The sequence below is a fragment of the Arachis hypogaea genome, chromosome 12 (assembly GCF_003086295.3).
Source record: "Arachis hypogaea cultivar Tifrunner chromosome 12, arahy.Tifrunner.gnm2.J5K5, whole genome shotgun sequence".
Taxonomy (NCBI): domain Eukaryota; kingdom Viridiplantae; phylum Streptophyta; class Magnoliopsida; order Fabales; family Fabaceae; genus Arachis; species Arachis hypogaea.
In genome coordinates, this window is record NC_092047.1 from 3,505,857 (window position 1) to 3,516,210 (window position 10,354).

Sequence of the window (10,354 nt, forward strand, 5' to 3'; positions counted from 1 at the left end):
GATTTGGTTGAACGCAGTACCAAAAAAGTCAAAACATGTGACGATGTTGATTTAAATCAACCTATCCAAGTTATGGACACCGCAAATTAGGGTAATGTCTCCCTTACTACGGCTACCAAGTTATCCTATAAGGACTCTCTTTTTACTATCACTAGCCCAAAGCTTAATGGTGAGCCAAATGTTGATGATGATATGGCGAAAGATACCTCATATCCAAAGGACCGTTGGTACAAGGAGAATGACGCCAAAAAGGTTGACAATAAACAATTCAACCCCTGTCCCGTGATTTTAGTCTCAAAAGAGGAGTTCGAGGATTAGTGCAATCCAAGGAGAAAACGTCCTTATTGTGAAACTACTAGGAAAATGTGTTAGTTTGGCCTATATGGAACAATGTCTTAAGAAAAATTGGGTAAGAAAAGGGTCGATAAATATTTTTGACATGGATTGCGATTATTTTCTTGTTCACTTTTCATATGCGAAAGGTTACTCATACGCACTCATAGAAGGGACTTAGATGGTGTATGTGCATTATATCATAGTCCAAAGGTGGAGGTTGTTCTTCCTTACCTCTAAGAATATGGGGCGTAAGATTGCGACATGGGTGCACATACCTAATCTTCCTATCAAACTATACCATCAACGCTTTTTGTGAAGGGTTGGGTCAGCTATTGGCCATATGCTTAAGTTTGATTGCACTACATCCATTCATTCAAAAGGAATATTTGCACAGATTTGTGTGGAGATCAATTTTGCAGCAAACCTGGAGCCACGTATCTCGGTTATGGGGAGTGAGTAGAACATTGTGTATGGGGTCTCAATTAGATCTGTTTCTCGTGTGAAAAATATGGACACAAAGCAGAATCTTGTTATGAGAATAAAGATGATTAATCCTAGAGAATGCAGAGTCCAGGTGCCTGCAAAGATAGCAATTTCGAGAAGGCCAATGGACGATGAAGGAAGGTGACCAGAATAGAAAGAATCATGAATCAAATCTGTCACGGATACGTGCAACGATAATGCTCCTCCAAATTTCGGGCCTTGGATTTTGGTTTAAAATCCTATTAGAAAAAAGAAATATATTGACCTACCTATAAAAAATAAATCCAATTAACGCAAGGATCTGATTCCAAATAAGAAAAAGGAGAAAAATCTTGGTGACCAATACCTGGATGGGGTTCACGTTACAATGTTTTGCAAGAAAAAATTCGTAAGATACAAAAGTTACATTCCTGGAGGAGATCTAAGATCAGTTGGCGAAAAATAGGTCTGAAGGAGATGGACTTACAATAGTCCCAATCCAAATTGAGTCTAAAAAAGTTGCAACCAATCAAAAAAAGATTATGCAGCCCAGAACTCCAAAAATAATCAGGCTCTTAAAAAAGGCCCAAACAACAAAAGAGTATCAACAAAAAATCTATCATAAATACGTGCACTGATAATGCTCCTCCAAATTTTAGATCTTGGACTTCGGTTAAAAAACCTATTAAAAGAAAGAAAGATATTCACCTACCAATTAAAAAGAACTCCAATTAAGGCAAGAATTTGACTACAAATAAGAAAAGGGAGTCTTGGTGATCAATATGTGAATGGAGTTCACATTACAATATTTTGCAAGAAGAAGATTTGTAAGATACAAAAGTTACATACATGGAGGAGATTCGAGATCAGTTGACGAAAAATAGGCCTGAAGGAGATGGACTTAGAATAGTCCCAGCCTAAATCAAGTCTGAAAAAGTTGCAACAAAAACCCCAGAGTCCAAAAAATAATCGGACTCCTAAGAAAAGGCCCAAATACAAAAGGAGTATCAACAAAAAATCTATGACAGATACGCACAATGATAATACTCTTTCAAATTTTGGGCCTTAAAACCTATTAGAAGAAAGAAAGATATTCACGTACCTATTAAAAAGAATTCCAATTAAGGCAAGGATCTGATTACAAATAAGAAAAGGGAGAGAAATCTTGGTTATCAATATGTGGATGGAGTTCATGTTACAATGTTTTGCATATGAAGATTCGTAAGGTATGGAAGTTATGTGCATGGAGGGAATTCAAGATCAGTTGGCGAAGAATAAGCTTAAAGAAGATTGGCTTACAATAGTCCTAGTCCAAACCAAGTCTGAAAAAGTTGCAACAAATAAAAAAATCATGAAGTCCAGAGCCCCAAAAATAATCAAGCTCCTAAGAAAGGCCCAAACGACAAAATAGTATCAACAAAAAATCTATCACAGATACACGCAATGATAATGCTCCTCCAAATTTCGAGTCTTGGATTTTGGTTAAAAAACTATTAGAAGAAAGAAATATATTCACCTACCTATTAAAAAGAACTTCAAGTAAGGCAAGGATCCGATTACAAATAAAAAAAAGGGAGAAAAATCTTAGTGATCAATATGTGGATGGAGTTCATGTTACAATATTTTGCAAGAGGAAGATTCGTAACATATAAAAATTATATGCACGGAGGAGATTCGGAATCAGTTTGCAAAAAATAGACCTGAAGGGGATGGGCTTACAATAATCCCAACCCAAATCGAGTCTGAAAAAGTTGCAACCAATCAAAGAAATATCATGAAGCCCAAAGCCCCAAAAATAATCAGGCTCCTAAGAAAGTCCCAAATGCTAAATGAGTATCAACAAAAAAATCTATCACATATATGCGCAATAATAATGCTCTTCCAAATTTCGGGCTTTGGATTTTGGTTAAAAAACCTATTAGAAGAAAAAAAGATATTCACCTACCTTTTAAAAAGAACTCCAATTAAGGCAATGATTCGATTACAAATAAGAAAAGAGAGAGAAATCTTGGTGATCAATATGTGGATGGAGTTCACGTTACAATATTTTGCATAAGATTCATAAGATACGAAAGTTATGTGCATGGAGGATATTCGAGATCAATTGGCGAAGAATAGGCCTAAAAGAGATAGACATACAATAGTCCCAACCCAAACCGAGTCTAAAAAGTCGCAACCAATCAAAAAAAGATCATGAAGCCTAGAGCCCCCCAAAATAATCACGTTCCTAAGAAAGGTTTAAATGCCAAAACAGTATCAACAAAAAATCTATGACGAATACGCGAAACGATAATGCTCTTCCAAATTTTTAGCCTTGGATTTTGATTAAAAAATCTATTATAAAAACGAAAGATATTCACCTACCTATTAAAAAGAACTCTAATGAAGCCAAAAATCTAATACAAATATGGAAAGAGAGAAAAATTTTAGTGATCAATATATGGATGGAGTTCACGTTACAATATTTTGCATAAAGAAGATTTGTAAGATATGGAATTTACGTGCATGGAGGAGATTCGAGATTAGTTGGCGAAGAATAGGCCTAAAAGAGATAGGCTTACAATAGTCTCACCCAAACCGAGACTGAAAAAATTGCAATCAATAAAAAAAGCATGAAGTCAAGATCCCAAAAATAACCAGGCTCCTAAGAAAGGTCCAGATACTAAAGGTAGATTAACAAAAAATCTATCACGGCTACGCACAATGGTAATGCTCCTCCAAATTTTGGGTCTTGAATTTTGGTTAAAAAACTTATTAGAAGAAAGAAAGATATTCACCTATTTATTAAAAAAAATTCATATTAAGGCAAATATCTGATTCCAAATAAGAAAAGGGAGAAAAATCTTGGTGATTAATATGTGGATGGGGTTCACGTTACAATATTTTGCGTGAGAAAGATTCATAAGATATGAAAGTTATGTACATAGAGGAGATTCGGGATCAGTTGGCCAAGAATTGGCCTAAAGAAGATGGGCTTACAATAGTTCCAGTCCAAACCGAGTCTGAAAAAGTTGCAATCAATCAAATAAAGATCACGAAATCTAGAGCCTTCAAAATAATCATATTCCTAAAATAGGCCCAAATGCCAAAGGTGGATCAACAAAAATTTAGAAACCTATTGTACCTAAGGTAAAGAGTAATGGAAAATAAGTGGCAAGATCCATTGTGACTCTCGTACCCTCTCTATCCCCTTAAAAGCAAAATGTAGAAATTTTGAGGTGGAAGCCATGGAGATAGTTATGCTCGACATGAGAAAATTATAGAAGGAACAAGGAGATGCATTCTTAGTAAAAAAAAAAAGACTCAAGTCGGTTCTTGAAAAATCATGTAGTAAGAAATGATTTCTTCAATCCAACTTTCATACCGTCGACATCGCATGGTGGAACAGGGAGGGAGCCAGTGTCGAATGCAATTCTGGGGAGGCCCCCAGATGTGATTATGACCAATGCGATAGCTTATGAAAGTGATAGCAGGGTTCTGTTTGGTGACCAGTTAGGTCCGAAATAGAGGGCAAATGCCCAACTCGAAATCTCAGGTTTTTTGTAACTTAACCTCTCCTTTTAGTTTACTCATGAATATTGTTAGTTAGAATTGTAGAAGAAGTGGTAGTAAGATTTTTTTTTCTCTATTATTAATGATTTGAGGCAAGAGTTTGGTAACAATTTATCCTTCTTGTAGAAACCCATATTAGTGGTCTAGGAAAAAGGAAGTCTGGAATAAATTAGGGATAGATGGCAGTTTTGTAGAAGAAGGTATTGGTCATTCTGGTGGTATCAAGGTCTTGTGGAATTTCGGAATTTAAAAGGTTGACGTCCTAGGAGATGATAGGTAATTTGTTCATATGCTTGTGTTGAGCAACAATAATTTTTCTTGGATGATTGTTGAACACTATCTTATAGTTCAACATTAGAGAACTTTCTTCCTTTATTCTGCTAATGAGGTCAAGAAGTTTACGGTACGAATTCGTATCCCGAACCTCCCAATTGAGCTCTATAACCAACGTCTTTTTATGGAGAGTTAGATATGCCTTAGTCTATATGCTCAAAATTGACCGTACCACCGCTATCCATTCTAAAAAAAAAATTTCTGCATTTGTGTCGAGATTGATCTTGGCAAAAACCTTGTTCCTCATATCTCAGTTCTTGGTTATGAGCTGAATATCGAGTATGAAAGGGTCCATCAAACTTGTTTTACTTGCGAGAGGTATGAGAATAGATTAAATTCTTGCCTCAAGGGTGCGGTGGATGTCGCCATTAACCATGGAGAAGCCATGAACAACAAAGCTAACAACCTGGAGACTAATCAAAAAATCGCTACCAATGAGAACCAATCGAAAAAGTTTTCTGAAACGAAAAATCTGAAAAAATCTCGTTATGATCAGGCTCTCCCCTAATTTTGTGTCATGGATGATGGTGAAATAAAAAATAAATACGTATCTCAATCGAATCTTTCTCAAAATAATGGTATGTCAACTAATGATCCAGATGTGGATGGAGGTTCTCGATTTAATATATTGAATAATGAAGATATACATACTATTAACAAAAACGTTGCGCATGAAGCTTACGAAATTGACAACACCATGCAAGTTGGGCCAAAGATGGAAAGGCCCAACCATAATCTATCAATCCCCAACAAACAAACAAAAATTGTCAAGCAATAAGTTGCCAAAAATCAACAAAGTAGCAAAAAAAGCCAACCCTGCAAAATTGGACCAGCCAGAAACAATAAGTATATATAATGAACCCAAAGTCAAGTATGTTGCTTCCCAATAAAAGAATTAGAAAGAATCTTCCAAAGAAATTGTTCTTGTTGCCCCTAAGAACAGAAACTCAGATAGAGAGATTGTGAAAAAGATGATTATGGAAGGTATGCGTCAATTTCGACACGAGCAGTGAAAAGCTTATGAGGTTTCAAAAAGAGAAAACCCCTTTCTTGAAAGGCATGCGGTTCTATACAATTTTCATATTCTGACCAACACTTTACCTTCTAATTTTGCGGAGAAATATGTAGGTCAAGCTTCTGATAGCAATTCAAAAATCTCTAGAAAACTTCTGATACTCAAATGGTTGATGCTGAGGATCCCGCCAATAGAGGAGATAATTCCTCTCGAAACCTTTTTGATTCTTTCCATGGAGCTTCCACCCAGGTAATTCCCTTCTCTTATTAGATATATGTAGAAAGTACATAATGTGAGAAACTGGTAGTTTACTCATAACCTAACCTTTCTGAATCTCAAATTTTTCATAACTTAACCTCTCTTTTTAGTTTACTCATGAATATTGTTAGTTGGAATTGTCAAGAAATTGGTAATAACATTTTTCCTATATTATTAAAGATTTGAAGCAAGAGTTTGATAACATTTTTTATCCTTCTTGTTGAAACCTATATTAGCGGTGCTAGGAAAAAAGAAGTCAGAGATAGATTGGATATAGATGACAATTTTGTGAAAGACGTTGTTGGTCATTTTGGTGGTATCAGGGTCTTATGGGATTTTGGAATTTGAAAGGTTAACGTCTTAGGAGATGATAGGTAATTTGTTCATATGCTTATGTCGAGCAACAACAATTTTTTTTGTATGATTGTTGAACACTATCTTATAGTTCAACGTTAAAGACCTTTCTTCCTCTATTCTGCTAATGAGGTCAAGAAGATTGCGACATGAATTCGTATTCCGAACCTCCCCATTGAGCTCTACAACTAATGTTTTTTTTATGGAGAGTTAGATCTGCCTTAGTCTATATGCTTAAAATTGATTGTACCACCTCTATCCACTTCTGAGAAAAAATTTTCTGCATCTGTGTCGAGATTGATCTCGATAAAAAAAATTTACTCGTATCTCAGTTCTTGGTTGTGAGCTGAATATCGAGTATGAAAGGCTCTATTAAACTTGTTTTACTTGCAGAAGGTATTGAATAGATTGGATTCTTGTCTCGAGGGTGCGATAGATGCGTCATGAACCAGGGAGAAGCCATGAAGGACAAAGCTAACAACCTGGAGACTAATCGAGAAACCGCTACCAATGAGAACCAATTAAAAAAGTTTTCTGAAACGGAAAATCCGAAAAAATATCGCAATGTTCAAGCTCCCCTCCCCCTTCCTGGATTTTGTGTCATGGATGACGGTGAAAAGATACCAAAAAAGGAAGAAAAGAGAAAATTCTCATGGAACAGGAAATAAATATGTATCTCAATCGAATCTTTTTTTCAAAATAATGGTATGTCAATTAATGATCCCAATGTGGATGGAGGTTCTCAATTTAAAGCATTGAATGATAAAGATACGCATACTGTTAATGAAGAAGTTGTGCATAAATCTCACAAAATTGACAACACTATGTAAGTTGGACCGAAAAGTGAAAAAGCCCACCAGAATCTACAAATTTCCAACAAACAAGAAAAAAAGTCCTCAAGCAAAGAGCTGCCAAAAATCAACAAAGCAGTAAAAAAAGCTAATCTCTAAAATTGGGCTAGTCAGAAATTAAAAGTATAACAAATTCAAAGACAGACATATTGCTTCCCAACAAAAGAATAAAAAATAATTTTCTAAAGAAATTGTTCTTACTGCCCTTAAGAACAGAAACTCAGATAGAAAGGAGATGGAAAAGATTATTATGGAGGGTATGCATCATTTTCGACAAAAGTAGTGGAAAGCTTACGAGGTTTCGAAATGAGCAAATGCCTTTTTTAAAAGACATGCAGTTCCATAAAATTTTTAGATTTAGACTAACACTTCGTCTTCTAATTTAGGGGAAAAAGACGTAAGTTAATTTTATGAGAATAATTAAAAAAATTTTAAAAAATTTCTAATATTCAAATTGTTATTGTTGAGGATTCCATAAATAGAAGAAGTAATTCCTCTTGAAATTTTTTTAATTCTTTTATGAGACTTCTACTTAAATAATTTCTTTCTCTTATTAGATATATAAATAAATAAATATCTCATTAGATGGACCTAAATTTTAATGGTATGGAATATGGATGTCATAACTAAGTGTTAAGAGCACCGACCCAGCAACGTTCTTCCCAGCAGCGCCGAGTCGCCGACCGCCGAAGCCTTCTTCCCACCGAGCCACCTATCACAGCACCAGCTAGCGGCGTTTTAACTTAACCCACAACACAGGACAGTACAGGACCGACCACCGAGCCACCCAGCCGCCAATTTAACTGAGATATGGAGCCCGAGCCTCCGAGTCAGGTATGTATTTAAGTAATTTGACTAATTTCTGTTCAATAAATCAATAATCATTGATGGATTGCTGCTGGTTGTTGTTAACTTGTTAATCAATAAATCAATAATTTCAGTTTCATTGTTCTATATATTTGTTGTTTGATTGTTGATTGTTGTTCATTGCTGATTGTTGTTATTTTTTGAAATTGCTAGTAATTACTATTGCTGTTCATTGTTCATGGTTGATTGTTATTCATTGTTCATTATTGATTGCTGGTTGTTGTTTATTGTTCATTACTGATTTTTTAATTATTTGTTCATTACTGATTGTTTGAAATTGTTAGTAATTAGGTTGATGATGGTAGCTATTTTGTAAAATAGGTCAATGTTGTTCTTTTTCCCCCTTATAATATTTGAAAAAAAAACTGCTTTCTGTTTCAGGTTGGGGAGATTATTAGCAAATTTGAGAAGAACAAATTTTACTTGAAAAGTAACTTCTTTTGTTTTTGTTACTACTTAACATACGTGCTAACAATTTAGCTTAGAAACTCCACAAATTTCTAGTAATTACAAAGCCTTTCTTTAATGGATTGGTCTAATACATTATCTCTGGTTCTATTGTTGCCACGGTCTGGGAGGGTAAAGGTGTTGTTGCAACTGGCCGAAAGTAGATTGGAGCAACAAACCCTTTGGCATCTGAGCTTGGAACTATTCATGGTGGTCTTGCATCGAATGTGCTTTCCATAGATCTTGCCATTCATGATTCATGGTAACTATTTACTTAAACTCATCTCAATCTAACAGCATAGTTTCGAATGTGCTTTCCATAGATCTTGATCGTAGGTCTGTTAAGTAAATTTTAGGTTGACAAGTAAAATGGTTAATGTTATAATCTTGTTTTCAAAATAATTGTTCAAATTAATCATAAAATCAAGTGCACTTTAAATAAAGGTTGTAGTGGTCTATGTGTGTAGATCCTTTCTGATTGGAGTATTGAACATGTTAGTGGTAGAATTTTAACATTGTTTGATAAGGTAGTCCCTAAAATGGGTCCTAAGAGATGATGGTAAAGATTCACCTGTGACATGATCAAGTGCTTTTTTCAATTATTATTGTTTTTATTATGTAACCGTCTTTTTATTTCAGGTAGGTTTTCTTAAAGAAGTTTCATTGTTTTGTTGGAGAGGACACCAAGACGTGACTATCTGTTGCTGAAAATTTGTTTTTATTTTTGTTGTGTTGACTATTGAACCTTTAAACTTCTTTAATTGTCGTATTTTAATTTTTTTTGTCGTTGAATTTCATTGAATCAAGACTTTTGTTAGTTATGGTGTACTTGTATTCTATAATTTCAATGTTATCACTTTGTGAAATAGTATGTGGTTATTGTTTGAATTGATTGTAAAACCGAACAAATCGAACCAAATCAAACCGATTTCAATTGGTTTGGATTGGTTCGAATGGTTTCAATAAAAAACCGAACCAAACCGAACCGCTGTTTAATTAATCGATTGGATCGGATGACTTTTCTCTAAAAATTCGAACCAAACCGCACTGCGAACACCCCTAGTATGAATGTCCTAACTAAGTGTTAAGAGCATCTGATTGTTTTTTTTTTGTTGTTTTTGTCTTCTTTCTTATTTTTTTCTGTGTCATTTGACTTTCGTTTTTTTTTTTTTAAAAAGTTATTTATTTATTTAAATACAATAAAGACTACGTTGATATTTAAGTAGATATTATAAATTGTCAATGAATTATAGGTCAAATGGCATAGTCTCTTCATACTCAATTAAAAGGTTGCGAGTTCGAATCTCCTATCTTTGGCAAAAAAAAAAAGTAGATATTATAAATTGATAAATTAATTATCTATATCTAAATTTTAGTCAAATATCTTTATGGAACACAACACATTTTTAAATTCAATTTAAAGAGATGACTATAATTAGGTAGTTATCTGTTTATAGATTTAATCATGTTTTATTTATTTGTTTCCTATTATCTTGCCCTTTCTTCAGGGCTAGGAAACTTATTAGAATGTGTTGGGATTGTTCTACACTAAGGTGTTTTATTTTTAATTAATAAAATCATGATGAATTGAAGTCTGATATTTGTTTATTTTTTTTATATTCATCTCTTATTTATTATACAAATATCAAAGCATATCACATGCCAATACATAACACACATTATTACTATTGTTGGACATGTTCATGTCATGATATATAGTCATATACATAAATACATATTTGCATGCATGGACAACTTGCATGTATATATAGCATGAAGTTTAATGCGCATATATATATATATATAATGATACACGTCATTCATGGAAAATTGAAAACTTCTTATTTTTCATTGAAAATAGAATAATGATTATTAATTC

The 10,354-nt window shown here is 34.0% G+C and overlaps 1 long non-coding RNA gene across 1 annotated transcript; it reads left to right on the top strand.

Annotated features, from left to right (window-relative positions):
* Positions 1 to 7,748: 7,748 nt before the first annotated feature.
* LOC114924817 (uncharacterized) lies at positions 7,749 to 9,341 on the top strand. Its single transcript, XR_003812453.2, has 3 exons — positions 7,749 to 7,995; positions 8,410 to 8,737; positions 9,115 to 9,341. It is a non-coding gene; the product is annotated as an uncharacterized lncRNA (long non-coding RNA).
* Positions 9,342 to 10,354: the final 1,013 nt, after the last annotated feature.